This window comes from Triticum dicoccoides, chromosome 5B (assembly GCF_002162155.2).
Source record: "Triticum dicoccoides isolate Atlit2015 ecotype Zavitan chromosome 5B, WEW_v2.0, whole genome shotgun sequence".
In the NCBI taxonomy this organism is placed as follows: domain Eukaryota; kingdom Viridiplantae; phylum Streptophyta; class Magnoliopsida; order Poales; family Poaceae; genus Triticum; species Triticum dicoccoides.
Genome location: NC_041389.1, coordinates 572,585,050 through 572,599,916, shown reverse-complemented (window position 1 = coordinate 572,599,916; position 14,867 = coordinate 572,585,050).

Genomic DNA, 14,867 nt, shown 5'->3' with positions numbered 1-14,867 from the left:
GTTTCTGGAGATAGCTCAGTGTTCATGTTTTGTTATGCTTTGCCTGTACATCATGCCCATGCCTTTTGTTTTCTTGTTGAGGTGTTGTAGCTTATTGTTTTGATGCTTGCAATATGCCTAGTTGCTGTTTTGGACAGCTTGTCTTTTAAACTTATATGGAGTGTATGTGTTGAACCGTTGCTCCGTTTTGAGTGTGCTCTAGATGAAACTTGCTTGATTTTGCATGTAACTTCATATTATCATGTTGCACCCTTGTTTTGAGGTGTTTGCTGGATGTTTGTGTGCATTTTGCATCAATGCCATGTTTAACTTGTTTTGCTTATATCTTCTAGGCCATAGCTCCGAACTAAATGAACTTTACATGTAACTTGACTAGAATTTCGTGTAGATCCTCTTGGTGCTCTTTAACTTGCTGTTTAACAACTTCAACTTAATGTTTGTTCAGATCTGGACCAATTTCGAAATATGCATATGAGGACTTACCGGAATTGTTATATGTTGTTCCCGGCCTCATTTAAACTTGTCTTGATGTGTTGCTCTTGTTTGCATCACCTCTTGACATGAGTAGCTTCATGTAGCTTTGTCATGCATCATGCTTGTTGTGCATCATGTCTTGTCTATGTGTGGTGTGTTTACCTTGTTGTGTGCTTCTTCTCTATAGTTCCTGTTTCGTTGCGATCGTGAGGATTCGTTCGTCTACGCTCGGTTCGTCTTCGTGGCTTCTTCTTCTTCATGGACTCGTTCTTCTTCATTGCAGGATTTCAGGCAAGATGACCGCTACCCTGGATCTCACTACTATCATTGCTATGCTAGTTGCTTCGTTCTATCGCTATGCTGCGTTACCTATCTTTTGCTCATCAAGCCTCCCAAATTGCCATGAACCTCTAACCTTTGACACCCTTCCTAGCAAACCGTTGCTTGGCTATGTTACCGCTTTTGCTCAGCCCCTCTTATAGCGTTGCTAGTTGCAGGTGAAGTTGAAGATTGCTCCATGGTGGACAGGATTTTGGTTGGGATATCACAATATCTCTTATATTATTAATGCATCTATATACTTGGTAAAGGGTGGAAGACTCGGCCTTTTGCCTGGTGTTTTATTCCACTCTTGCCGCCCTAGTTTCCGTCATACCGGTGTTATGTTCCCGGATTTTGCATTCCTTACACGGTTGGGTGATTTATGGGACCCCTTGATAGTTCGCTTTGAATAAAACTCCTCCAGCAAGGCCCAACCTTGGTTTTACCATTTGCCTCACCACCACCTATACCCTTCCCTTGGGTCGGCCAACCCAAGGGTCATCTTTATTTTATCCCCCCCGGGCCAGTGCTTGTCTAAGTGTTGGTCCGAACTGAGCTGCCTGCAGGGCCACCTCGGGGCAACTTGAGGGTTGGTTTTACTCGTAGCTAGTCTCATCTGGTGTTGCCCTGAGAACGAGATATGTGCAGCTCCTATCGGGATTTGTCGGCGCATCGGGCGGCTTTGCTGGTCTTGTTTTACCATTGTCGAAATGTCTTGTAAACCGGGATTCCGAGTCTGATTGGGTCTTCCTGGGAGAAGGTATATCCTTGGTTGATCGCGAGAGCTTATCATGGGCTAAGTTGGGACACCCCTGCAGGGTATAATCTTTCTAAAGCCGTGCCTGCAGTTATAGGCAGATGGGAATTTGTTAATGTCCGGTTGTAGATAACTTGACACCAGATCCGAATTAAAATGCATCAACCGCGTGTGTAGCCGTGATGGTCTCTTTTCGGCGGAGTCCGGGAAGTGAACACGGTTTCTGTGTTATGTTTGACGTAAGTAGGAGTTCAGGATCACTTCTTGATCATTACTAGTTGACGACCGTTCCTTTTGCTCTCTTCTCGCCCTTATTTGCGTATGTTAGCCACCATATATGCTTAGTCGCTGCTGCAGCCTCACCACTTTACCCCTTCCGTTCCCTTTAAGCTTTGCTAGTCTTGATACCCATGGTAATGGGATTGCTGAGTCCTCGTGGCTCACAGATTACTACAACAACAGTTGCAGGTACAGGTTACGCGATGTTCATGATGCGAGAGCGATGTTTGCTTGTATTGGAGTTCTTCTTTTGCTTCTTCTTCAATCAGGGGATAGGTTCCTGGTCGGCAGCCTAGGCTAGCAGGGTGGATGTCATTTGAGTTTCTGTTTGTGTTTCATCCGTAGTCGGATGTGGCTCTTGTGTATGATGATGTTGTATCCGTATGGCTTTGTATGCCTTTTGTATGTATCCCCATCTATTATGTAATGTTGATGTAATGATATCCACCTTGCAAAAGCGTTTCAATATGCGGGTCTATCCTTGGTGGACCTTTGAGTTCCTTTTGGATAGGGTCGCATATTGGGCGTGACATTTATATCCTACTTATGCTTGCACTCATTGTTGATTAATCTTAATGCATGTTCATGATTGTTGTCGCTCTCTAGTTGGTCGCTTCCCAGTCTCTTTCTAGCCTTCACTTGTACTAAGCGGGAATACTGCTTGTGCATCCACTTCCATAAACCCCAAAGTTATTCCATATGAGTCCACCATACCTTCCTATATGCGGTATTTACCTGCCGTTCCAAGTAAATTTGTATGTGCCAAACTCTAAACCTTCAAATGAAATTATGTTTTGTATGCTCGAATATCTCATGTATCAACTAGAGTTGTCCATATCTTCCATGCTAGGTGGGTTATTCTCACGATGAGTGGACTCCTCTCACCATTCACGAGAAAATGGCTGGTACCGGGATGCCCAGTCCCATGCTCAAATCAAATCAAAATAATTGCAAACAAAACTCCCCCCGGGTTGTTGTTAGTTGGAGGCACACATTATTTCGGGCAAGCCATCGATTGATGCTTGTTTGTGGTGGGGGAGTATAAACTTTACCATTCTATTTGGGAACCGCCTATAATGTGTGTAGCATGGAAGATATCGAGATCTCTCGGTTGTTATATCGACAATGAAAGTATACCACTCACAATATTATTTATCTCTATTTCAAAACTCGAGCTTTGGCACCTCTACAAATCCCTGCTTCCCTCTGCGAAGGGCCTATCTATTTACTTTTATGTTGAGTCATCGTCCTCTTATTAAAAAGCACCAGTTGGAGAGCACCACTGTCATTTGCATCCATTACTATTAATTTATATTGAGTATGACTATGACTGGATCTCTTTTACCATGAATTATAATGTATAGTCAGTCCTTGATCTTCAGAGGTGCTCTGCATTTATGTTTTGCGGTCTCAGAAAGGGCTAGCGAGATACCATCTTGTTATATCATATTATGATTGTTTTGAGAAAGTGTTGTCATCCGAGATTTATTATTATTGCTCGCTAGTTGATTATGCCATTGATATGAGTAAACATGAGACCTAAATGATTTTGTGAATGTGGTTAGTTCATAATCTTTGCTGAAAACTTGAATGATGGCTTTACATATTTGCAACAACAAGAGCAAACAGAGTTTGTAAAAGTTTTTATTTATCACTTTCAGTTTGTTAACTGAATTGCTTGAGGACAAGCAAAGGTTTAAGCTTGGGAGAGTTGATACGTCTCCATCGTATCTACTTTTCCAAACACTTTTGCCCTTGTTTTCGACTCTAACTTGCATGATTTGAATGGAACTAACCCGGACTGACGCTGTTTTCAGCAGAATTGCCATGGTATAATTTTTGTGTAGAAATAAAAGTGTAATTGTCTCGGAATGACCTGAAACTTCACGGAGAATATTTTTGGAATTGATAAAAAATACTGGCGAAAGAATCAAGACCAGGGGGCCCACACCCTGTCCACGAGGGTGGGGGCGCGCCTACCCCCTTGGGCGCGCCCCGCTATCTAGTGGGCCCCCTGAGGCTCCACCGACCTCAACTACAACTTCGTATATTCACGCTCGGGGAGAAAAAATCAGAGAGAAGGATTCATCGCATTTTACGATACAGAGCCGCCACCAAGCCCTAATCTCTCTTAGGAGGGATGATCTGGAGTCGGGGCTCCGGAGAGCGGAATCTGTCGCCGTCGTCATCATCAACCATCCTCCATCACCAATTTCATGATGCTCACTATCGTGCGTGAGTAATTCCATCATAGGCTTGCTGGACGGTGATGGGTTGGATGAGATTTACCATGTAATCGAGTTAGTTTTGTTAGGGTTTGATCCCTAGTATCCATTATGTTCTGAGATTGATGTTGCTATGACTTTGCTATGCTTAATGCTTGTCACTAGGGCCTGAATGCCATGATTTCAGATCTAAACCTATTATGTTTTCATGAATATATGTGAGTTCTTGATCCTATTTTGCAAGTCAATAGTCACCTACTATGTGTTATGATCCGGTAACCCCGAAGTGACAATAATCGGGACCACTCCCGGTGATGATCGTAGTTTGAGGAGTCCATGTATTCACTAAGTGTTAATGCTTTGGTCTGGTACTCTATTAAAAGGAGGCCTTAATATCCCTTAGTTTCCAATAGGACCCCGCTGCCACGGGAGGGTAGGACAAAAGATGTCATGCGAGTTCTTTTCCATAAGCACGTATGACTATATTCGGAATACATGCCTACGTTACATTGATGAATTGGAGCTAGTTCTGTGTCGCCCTATGTTATAACTATTACATGAGGAATCGCATCTGGCATAATTATCCATCACTGATCTCACATATTGATCTTTGCTTAGTTACTTTACCGTTGCCACTGTTACAATTACTACAAAGCTGCTACTGTTACTTTTGCCACTCTTACTGTTACTTCTATACTACTTTGCTACTAAATACTTTGCTGGAGATATTAAGTTTTCCAGGTGTGGTTGAATTGACAATTCAACTACTAATACTTGAGAATATTATTTGGCTCCCCTTGTGTCGAATCAATAAATTTGGGTTGAATACTCTACCCTCGAAAACTGTTGCAATCCCCTATACTTGTGGGTTATCAAACGTATCTATAATTTTTTATTATTCCATGCTATTATATTATCCATCTTAAATGTTTTATATGCATTTATATGCAATTTTATATGAATTTTTAGACTAACCTATTAGCCTTGAGCCCAGTGCCAGTTTCTGTTTTTTCCTTGTTTTTTAGTTTTACACAAAAGGAATACCAAACGGAGTCCAATTGACATGCCAATTTTTGATGATTTTTTATGGACCAAAAGAAGCCCCTGGAGTAAAAGAGTTGGGCCAGAAGAGTCCCGAGCCGTCCACGAGGGTGGAGGGCGCACCCTACCCCCCTGGGTGCCTCCCCTTATCTCGTGGATGACTCGGAGACCCGCCCTGACGTGAAACCGACGCCAAAAATTCCTATAAATACAGAAACCCCCAAAAAATAACCTAGGTCGGGAGTACCGCCGCTGCAAGCCTCTGTAGCCACCAAAAACCCATCGGGACCCTGTTTTGGCACCCTGCCGGAGGGGGGATCCATCACCGCTGGCCATCTTAATCATCCCAGTGCTCTCCATGACGAGGAGGGAGTAGTTCACCCTCGGGGATGAGGGTATGTACCAGTAGCTATGTGTTTGATCTCTCTCTCTCTCTCATGATCTTGATTTGGCATGATCCTGATGTACCGCGAGCTTTGCTATTATAGTTGGATCTTATGATGTTTCTCCCCCTGTACTCTCTTGTAATGGATTGAGTTTTCCCTTTGAAGTTATCTTATCGGATTGAGTCTTTAAGGATTTGAGAACACTTGATGTATGTCTTGCATGTGCTTATCTATGGTGACAATGGGATATTCACGTGATCTACTTGATGTATGTTTTGGTGATCAACTTGCGGGTTCAGTGACCTTGTGAACTTATGCATAGGGGTTGGCACACGTTTTTGCCTTGACTCTCCAGTAGAAACTTTGAGGCACTCTTTGAAGTTCTTTGTGTTGGTTGAATAGATGAATCTGAGATTGTGTGATGCATATTGTATAATCATACCCACAAATACTCGAGGTGACATTGGAGTATCTAGGTGACATTAGGGCTTTGGTTGATTTGTGTCTTAAGGTGTTATTCTAGTACAAACTCTAGGATAGATCGAACGGAAAGAATAGCTTCGTGTTATTTTACTACGGACTCTTGAATAGATCGATCAGAAAGGATAACTTTGAGGTGGTTTCGTACCCTACAATAATCTCTTCATTTGTTCTCCTCTATTAGTGACTTTGGAGTGACTCTTTGTTGCATGTTGAGGGATAGTTATATGATCCAATTATGTTATTATTGTTGAGAGAACTTGCACTAGTGAAAGTATGAACCCTAGGCCTTGTTTCCTAGCATTGCAATACCGTTTTCGCTCACTTTTGTTACTTGCTACCTTGCTGTTTTTATATTTTCAGATTACAAAAACCTATATCTACCATCCATATTGCACTTGTATCACCATCTCTTCGCCGAACTAGTGCACCTATACAATTTAACATTGTAGTGTGTGTGTTGGGGACACAAGAGACTCTTTGTTATATGGTTGCAGGGTTGTTTGAGAGAGACCATCTTTATCCTACACCTCCCATGGATTGATAAACCTTAGGTCATCCACTTGAGGGAAATTTGCTACTGTCCTACAAACCTCTGCACTTGGAGGCCCAACAACGTCTACAAGAAGAAGGTTGTGTAGTAGACATCAATGGTCATAATTATTATGTCAGTTTCATTGATGCTTATAGTCGGTTCACTTGGCTTTATCTTCTTAAACGCAAGTCTGATGTGTTTAATGTTTTTTTGAAATTCCAAGCGCATGTTGAGTGTCTGCTCAGTCATAAAATCATTCATGTGCAATCCGATTGGGGGGGGGATGAGTATCACAACCTCAATGCATTCTTTAATAAGCTTGGAATTACACATCGTGTGTCTGGTCCTGATACACATCAGCAAAATGGTGTAGCTGAGCGTAAGCATCGTCATATAGTTGAGACTTGTCTTGCTTTGCTTGCCCATGCCTCCGTTCCTTTCCGGTTCTGGAGTGATGCGTTTTCCACCGCATGCTTTCTCATTAAAAGACTCCCTACACGACTCCGTCAGATGAAAACACCACTTGAGCTCTTGCTGAATGAAGTTCCTGATTATACGTTTCTCAAGGTCTTTGGGTATGCGTGTTGGCCACATCTTCGTCCATATAACCAACGCAAGTTGGAGTTCCGGTCTAAACAGTGCGTGTTTCTTGGTTATAGTTGTTGGGGAACGTAGTAATTTCAAAAAAATTCCTACGCACACACAAGATCATGGTGATGCATAGCAACGAGAGGGAGAGTGTTTTCCACGTACCTTCGTAGACCGAAAGCAGAAGCGTTTAGCACAACGCGGTTGATGTAGTCGTACGCCTTCACGATCCGACCGATCAAGTACCGAACACACGACACCTCCAAGTTCAGCACACGTTCAGCCCGATGACGTCCCTCGAACTCCGATCCAGCCGAGTGTTGAGGGAGAGTTTCGTCAGCACGACGGTGTGGTGATGATGACGATGTTCTACCGATGCAGGGCTTCGCCTAAGCACCGCTACGATATTATCGAGGTGGACTATGGTGGAGGGGGGCACCGCACATGGCTAAAAGATCAATGATCAATTCTTGTGTCTCCAAGGGGTGCCCCCTCCCCGTATAAAGTAGGAGTCAAGGAAAGGGGAGAGAGAAGAGAAGGAAGGAGGGGGCGCAGCCCCTCCCCCTAGTCCAATTTGGACTAGGCCTTGGGGGCGCCCAGCCTCTCCTCTCTCTTTCCCCTAAAGCCCAATAAGGCCCATATACTCCCCGGCAAATTCCCGTAACTCTCCGGTACTCCGAAAAATGCCCGAATCACTTGGAACCTTTCCGATGTCCGAATATAGTCGTCCAATATATCGATCTTTACGTCTCGACCATTTCGAGACTCCTCGTCATGTCCTCGATCTCATCCGGAACTCCGAACTATCTTCGGCACATCAAAACACATAAACCCATAATATAACCGTCATCAAACTTTAAGCGTGCGGACCCTACGGGTTCGAGAACGATGTAGACATGACCGAGACACATCTTTGGTCAATAACCAATAGCGGAACCTGGATGCTCATATTGGCTCCCACATATTCTACGAAGATGTTTATCGGTCAAACCGCATAACAACATACGTCGTTCCCTTTGTCATCGGTATGTTACTTGCCCAAGATTCGATCGTCGGTATCTCAATACCTAGTTCAATCTCGTTACTGGCAAGTCTCTTTACTCGTTCTGTAATACATCATCCCGCAACTAACTCATTAGTTACAATGCTTGCAAGGCTTATAGTGATGTGCATTACTGAGTGGGCCCAGAGATTCCTCTCCGACAATCGAAGTGATAAATCATAATCTCGAAATACGCCAACCCAAAAAGTACCTTTGGAGACACCTGTAGAGCACCTTTATAATCACCCAGTTACGTTGTGACGTTTGGTAGCACACAAAGTGTTCCTCCGGTAAACGGGAGTTGCATAATCTCATAGTCATAGGAACATGTATAAGTCATGAAGAAAGCAATAGCAGAATACTAAACGATCAAGAATTTAAGCTAATGGAATGGGTCAAGTCAATCACATCATTCTCCTAATGATTTGATCCCGTTAATAAAATGACAAGTCATGTCTATAGCTAAGAAACATAACCATCTTTGATCAACGAGCTAGTCAAGTAGAGGCATACTAGTGACACTCTGTTTGTCTATGTATTCATACAAGTACTGTGTTTCCGGTTAATACAATTCTAGCATGAATAATAAACATTTATCATGAAATAAGGAAATAAATAATAACTTTATTATTGCCTCTAGGGCATATTTCCTTCAATAGTTCTCTTCATAAAGGGTACAAGTGCCTTCATGTTCCCTCTAATCGCGTCTACATCTCATGTGATGTGGTGTTTGATGAGAATGTTTTTCCTTTTTCCGCACTTCCGGTCACCTCCACCACTCCCACTGCACCTGAGAAACCTGTTTTACCTTTGCTTGGTCAATTTGTTGATGTTGCATATACCCCCTTGTTGCTACCTAACCATGGTGCAGGGACTGGGCGCGGAGCACGCCTCGAGCTTCTGGATGAGCATCCACCCGCGTCCCCATGGACGTCCGCCGAGCCCGCTCGCGACGCCCCTCCGTCACCTGGCTTGCTGATGGGGCTGGCCGAGCCGGGCCCTGCAACTTCGGTCCAGCATGGGGCTGGCCACGCGTTGGTCGAGCCAGCTTTGCCTGAGCCGGCCTCTGCAGCGGGGGCTGAGCCGGTGTCCCCGCACGCGTTGGTCGAGCCGACGTCCACGCCTTCCTCGCCAGGCTGGTCGCCTGGCGCGGCTGGCTCTGCGTCTGGGGAGCGGTCTGCGTCATCATTGTCATCTTCATTAACTCCGCTGCCTACCGCTATTCTGCATCCTCGTACGTGCAGTCAGAGTGGTATTGTTCGGTCGAAGGAGCGCACTGACGGCACGGTTGCATGGATTGCGGCGTGTATGGCATAGATAGATGCTGACCCCACTGCTGAGCCTCGGCATTTTCAGGCGGCTCTTCGGATTCCTCATTGGCGCAGTGCCATGGAGCAGGAGTTTCAGGCACTACAGAGGAACGATACTTGGCGCTTGGTTCCTCCTGTGTTTGGTGTCAACATCATTGACTCCAAGTGGGTGTTTAAGGTAAAAAAGCATGCCGATGGTTCTACTGAGCGATACAAGGCACGGTTGGTGGCCAAAGGGTTTAAACAATGGTATGGTCTAGATTATGAGGATACCTTCAGTCCAGTTGTCAAACCTACCACCATTCGCCTGCTTCTATCCTTGGTTGTTTCCAAATGGTGGTCTCTACGTCAGCTTGATGTTCAGAATGCTTTTCTCCATGGGGTCTTGGAGGAAGAGGTTTACATGCGGGAACCTCCAGGTTTTGTGGATCCTGCTCGTCCACAACATTTGTGTCATCTTGTTAAGGCGCTTTATGGACTTAAGTAGGCTCCTCGTGCATGGCATGCCTGACTTGGCTCGGTTCTTCGACGTCTTGGATTTGCTCTATCCACTGCTGACATGTCTTTGTTCATGTTCCAGCGTCTTGAGGTTACTATGTACCTGCTGGTTTATGTTGATGGCATTATTCTTATCAGCTCCTCGGTGACTACTGCTGATCGTCTGCTGTCTGCTCTGAGTGCTCATTTTGCTATCAAGGATCTGGGTGCTCTCCATTACTTCCTTGGTCTGGAGGTTTCACGGTCCCCTGCTGGCCTGACTCTCACTCAGCATAAGTATTCCTTGGACTTGCTACGACGTGCTGGTATGTTGTAGTGCAAGCATGCTACCACCCCTATGTCTGCGACTGATCGGTTATCAGCCTTGGATGGTGCCTTGCTTCCTTCAGATGATGCTACAGAGTACCGCAGTATTGTTGGTGGCTTGCAGTACTTGACTATCACACGGCCGGACATCTCCTATGCGGTAAATCGTGTGTGCTAGTATCTTAATGCTCCTCGGACTTCACACTAGTTAGTTGTGAAGCGTATACTGCGTTATCTCTCTCATACTATCTCCTATGGCTTGCATCTTCGGACTACCTCCTCGAGTGCTCTCTGGGCGTTCTCTGATGCAGATTGGGCTAGGAGCCTGGATGACCGGCGATCAACAGGGGGTTATGCTGTCTTCTTTGGTCGCAACTTCATCGCCTAGAGTGCGCGCAAGCAGGCCACAGTATCTCGGAGTAGCACTAAAGCAGAGTACAAGGCGGTTGCCAATGCCACTGCTGAGCTCATTTGGGTACAGTCTCTGTTAAGAGAGTTGGGAGTCTCTCAAGAGCAGCCACCGGTTCTTTGCTGTGATAATATTGGTGCGACGTATCTTTCATCTAATCCAGTTTTTCATGCTCGTACCAAGCACATCGAAGTTGACTATCACTTTGTGAGGGAACGTGTTGCCCAGAAGCTTCTTCATATCAAGTTCCATCTCCTCCAAAGATCAACTTGCTGACATCTTCACAAATCCTCTACCAAAGCCTCAACTTATAGGTTGTAGGCGCAATATTAACTTGCTCTGTACTTCAGAACATAGTTAAGATTGAGGGAGGGTGTTAGACTGTATTTATACGTTTCCCTTGTATATGTCTTGTATATTGTATTGTACACTTTGTGTACCCCTTTATATATATGAGATAGCCACACCCGTTACGTGTGTCGAGCAGTTTCCCAAACCCTAAAGTTTTACATGCGCGACACCTCAATGTGTCGGAGTGGCTCCTGTGGGGAGGTCGAGCTAGAGGTGGACACGACAAGCATCTCCTCAATGGTGACCACGGTTGGGTTGCTTGCACCATCGCAGCGGGAAGGCAACGGTGGCGCAGATCCAGAACAGGTCGTCACGGTGGTTCCATCGCCTGCCTATTGGGTGGCTTCCACTAGGAGCTCGAGCAGGAGGAGGAGTCGACCGTGCTCGTCATTGTCGACAACGTGCTCATATCAGGGCACATTCATGCTTTGGCGTCTCGGGTGAGATTGCAGCGGCGGTAGTGTGCGAGGTGTCAAGGACGAAGAGCCGGCACAGGCCACGGTGCCAAATTTCACAGCTCCGAGATGTCACCATCTACTGTTGCATTGGCGCTCGTGAAGGACGACGAGGCAGAAACCGGGCAGTAGTGAGCATCGACGGTGTCTGCTTATGGTGTGGGTATGATCCCAGTCCCCCTGTTTTTTTTTCTTCAATTTTTCTGGAGTAGAATTTTGCATTCAACAACACATATCTGAATGTCTACTTCATCAAATTCACAAAACATGTTAAATTCGTTGAGATGCGTGTGTGGAAACTTTAAATGACTAAGATGTGATACTAATTAAGACGTATGGCAGTTTGTAGGCAATTTGTAGAAATAATTTTGAGCCCAGATGGCATTTGTTTTGGCCACATGGCATTTGTTTTGTAAAGTATCATGTTGCAATGGAAACTCAAATATATTATCATGTCAGCTCAACTTTTTCACTATCGTGTCTCTAAATCATGTATTTTTGTTGTCATGTTTTTTGCTATGGTAGCTCCATAATTATCGTGATTAAAACTTGTATGGTAAAGTGTATATAGTCTATATATCTCTTTTCATATGGGTCAATAGTATGAATTTTTTGGAAACATTTGCATTGCAGTTTTTGTATGATTGCATCAGGGGTCAGCTTTGAGCCCTTATCTTTTTGTCTTGGTGATGGATGAGGTCACAAGGGATATACAAGGAGATATCCCATGGTGTATGCTCTTTGCGGATGATGTGGTGCTAGCTGACGATAGTCGAATGGGGGTAAATAGGAAGTTAGAGTTATAGGGACAAACTTTGGAATCGAAGGGGTTTAGGCTTAGTAAAACTAAACCGAGTACATGATGTGCGGTTTCAGTACTACTAGGTGTGAGGAGGAGGAGGAGGTTAGCCTTGATGGGCAGATGGTGCCTCAAAAGGACACCTTTCGATATTTGGGGTTAGTGTTACAGGAGGATGGGGGTATTGATGAAAATGTGAACCATCGAATCAAAGCCGGATGGATGAAGTGGCACCAAGCTTCTGGCATTCTCTGTGACAAGGGAGTGCCACAAAAACTAAAAGGCAAGTTCTATAGGACGACGGTTCGACCCGCAATGTTGTATGGCGCCGAGTGTTGGCCGACAAAAAGGCGACATGTTCAACAGTTAGGTGTGGCGGAGATGCGTATGTTGAGATGGATGTGTAGCCACATGAGGAATAATCGAGTCCGGAATGATGATATACGAGATAGAGTTGGGATAGCACCAATTGAAGAGAAGCTTGTCCAACATTGTCTGAGATGGTTTGGGCATATTCAGCGCAAGCCTCCAAAAACTCCGGTGCATAGCGGACAGTTAAAGCATGTGGAGAATCTCAAGAGAGGTCGGGTAGACCGAATTTGCCATGGGAGGAGTCCGTTAAGAGAGACCTGAAGGATTGGAGTATCACCAAAGAACTAGCTATGGATAGGGGTACGTGGAAGCTTGCTATCCATGTGACAGAGACATAAGTTGATCGCGAGATCTTATGGATTTCACCTCTAGCCTACTCAACTTGCTTGGGACTAAAGGCTTTGTTGTTGTTTTTTTTTCTTTGAAAGATCCAGGGATTCCTGGCTTTGCATTGATTTAGCAGAGAGCAAATGGGAAACAAACATGAGGTGGGTGACCCGTAGGTCAAGGATTAAAGAGAAGAGAAAGTGGAGAGAAAGGGAAAAGAAAAACTAGGGTTTGAGCATGTTACATATCTCCCAACGTATCCCTGAACGGGGGCTCTAGGTTCGTCGCGCCCGCAGCGCGCCACAGCTCGATGGCTCTTCTGATGGACGAGACTATCTGAGAGGCGGATGCCACCTTGCCCCTGAAAGTGCAATCGTTTCTTTCTCTCCAAATTTCCCACAGAGTCAGGAGGATGAGGGAGTTGACAACTTTTCTGAAAATTGGGCTGGTGTCGTTGATTATCTTGGCGACGATGAGCGTGGAGTTTGTCATTGGTTGCCATCTGACCGGGTCGACGGCATCACAACCGTTCCATGTCGCCAGCCTCTGCCAAACTTCCCTGGCCAGGTTGCATTGCCAGAAGAGGTGCGTCACCGTTTCTAGGTTTCTGAGACATAGTTGGCAGAAGTAACAGTTTGGCCATCCTCTTCTTTGTAGCCTGTCATTGCACCAGATTCGTTGCTTGCTTAATAACCAGCAGAATATCTTGATTTTTCCAGGTGCCCAGGCATTCCAAATTAGCTTGTGCATAGGGGATTTGATCCTGCCCAGGAGTTGCATGTTGTAGGCTGAAGCTGTAGTGTAGTTCCCTGAAGCCGTGAATGTCCAGGTGATCTCGTCCGGGGTCCCCGGCTGCAACTGTACCGCGGCAAGGCGGATGCGCCTGGCCAGCCGAAGGAAATCCTGCAGCAGGTCATCCGTGTGTCCATGGGCGAGGTCTCGGATCCAAGTGTCAGCCGAAAGGGCTTCTTTGACTGTTCTGTTCTTTCTCCTCGCATGTGCAAACAGAGCTGGGAAGGAAGCACGCAGGGTCGATGATCCCAGCCAGGTACAGTGCCAGAAAGAAGCAGTTTCCCCGTTGCCGATAGTCACTTTTGTTGCTGCAGCGAAAAGCCTCCTGTCAGACTCGTCGCAGGGTAGCTCCGAGCCCGCCCAGGGCCGGTCCGGGCTGCGCCAGGTGAACCAAAGCCACCGAAGCCTGAGCGCCCGCGCGAACTACTGCAGATCAAGAACTCCAAGACCCCCGTAGTCCGTCGGGGAGCAAACTGTAGTCCGTCAGGCTTTGTTGTTGTTATTGTTGTTGTTGCTGTTGTTGTTTGTTTGTTTGTATGTTTGTTTTGAATTGTTCACATGATAAATTTGGTTTCTCGTGGCAATTCTGTAGGTAATCACCAAAAACATCATATAAATGTTGACTCATGCTATTTTTGCCATGTGCAAATTAATTATAGGTACCATGGTAATTTTAGTAATTAGACCATGATATTTCTTTTTACTATTGAGAACATGATGGTTTTATTTAAGGTAACATGATATCTTCATTAGTTAGAGGATGGCATTTTTTGTATGCGATTGAACACACTGTGATAGTGGTGACATGACAATTTTTTGGAATACAAAATTTTAAACCATTGCAGTTTTAGAAATTATTAGTCCACTCACACAAGATTTTTGAAATTCCATGGCATTTTTTGGATGTGATCGAACATGCTATACAGGGGTGTCCACATGGCATTTTTTAATTTGTATGTAGGAAGAAGAAATGCTAATTTTTTAACATGTGTTTTCATCAATTTAATAATGTGTTCCTATCAATGGCGGAGCTTTTTTTAGTGGCTCCAATCAATGGCGGAGCTATGTGCACTTCTGGATTTTTTTTGTAGGAGTAAGATTTTTTTTAGTGGCTCCAATC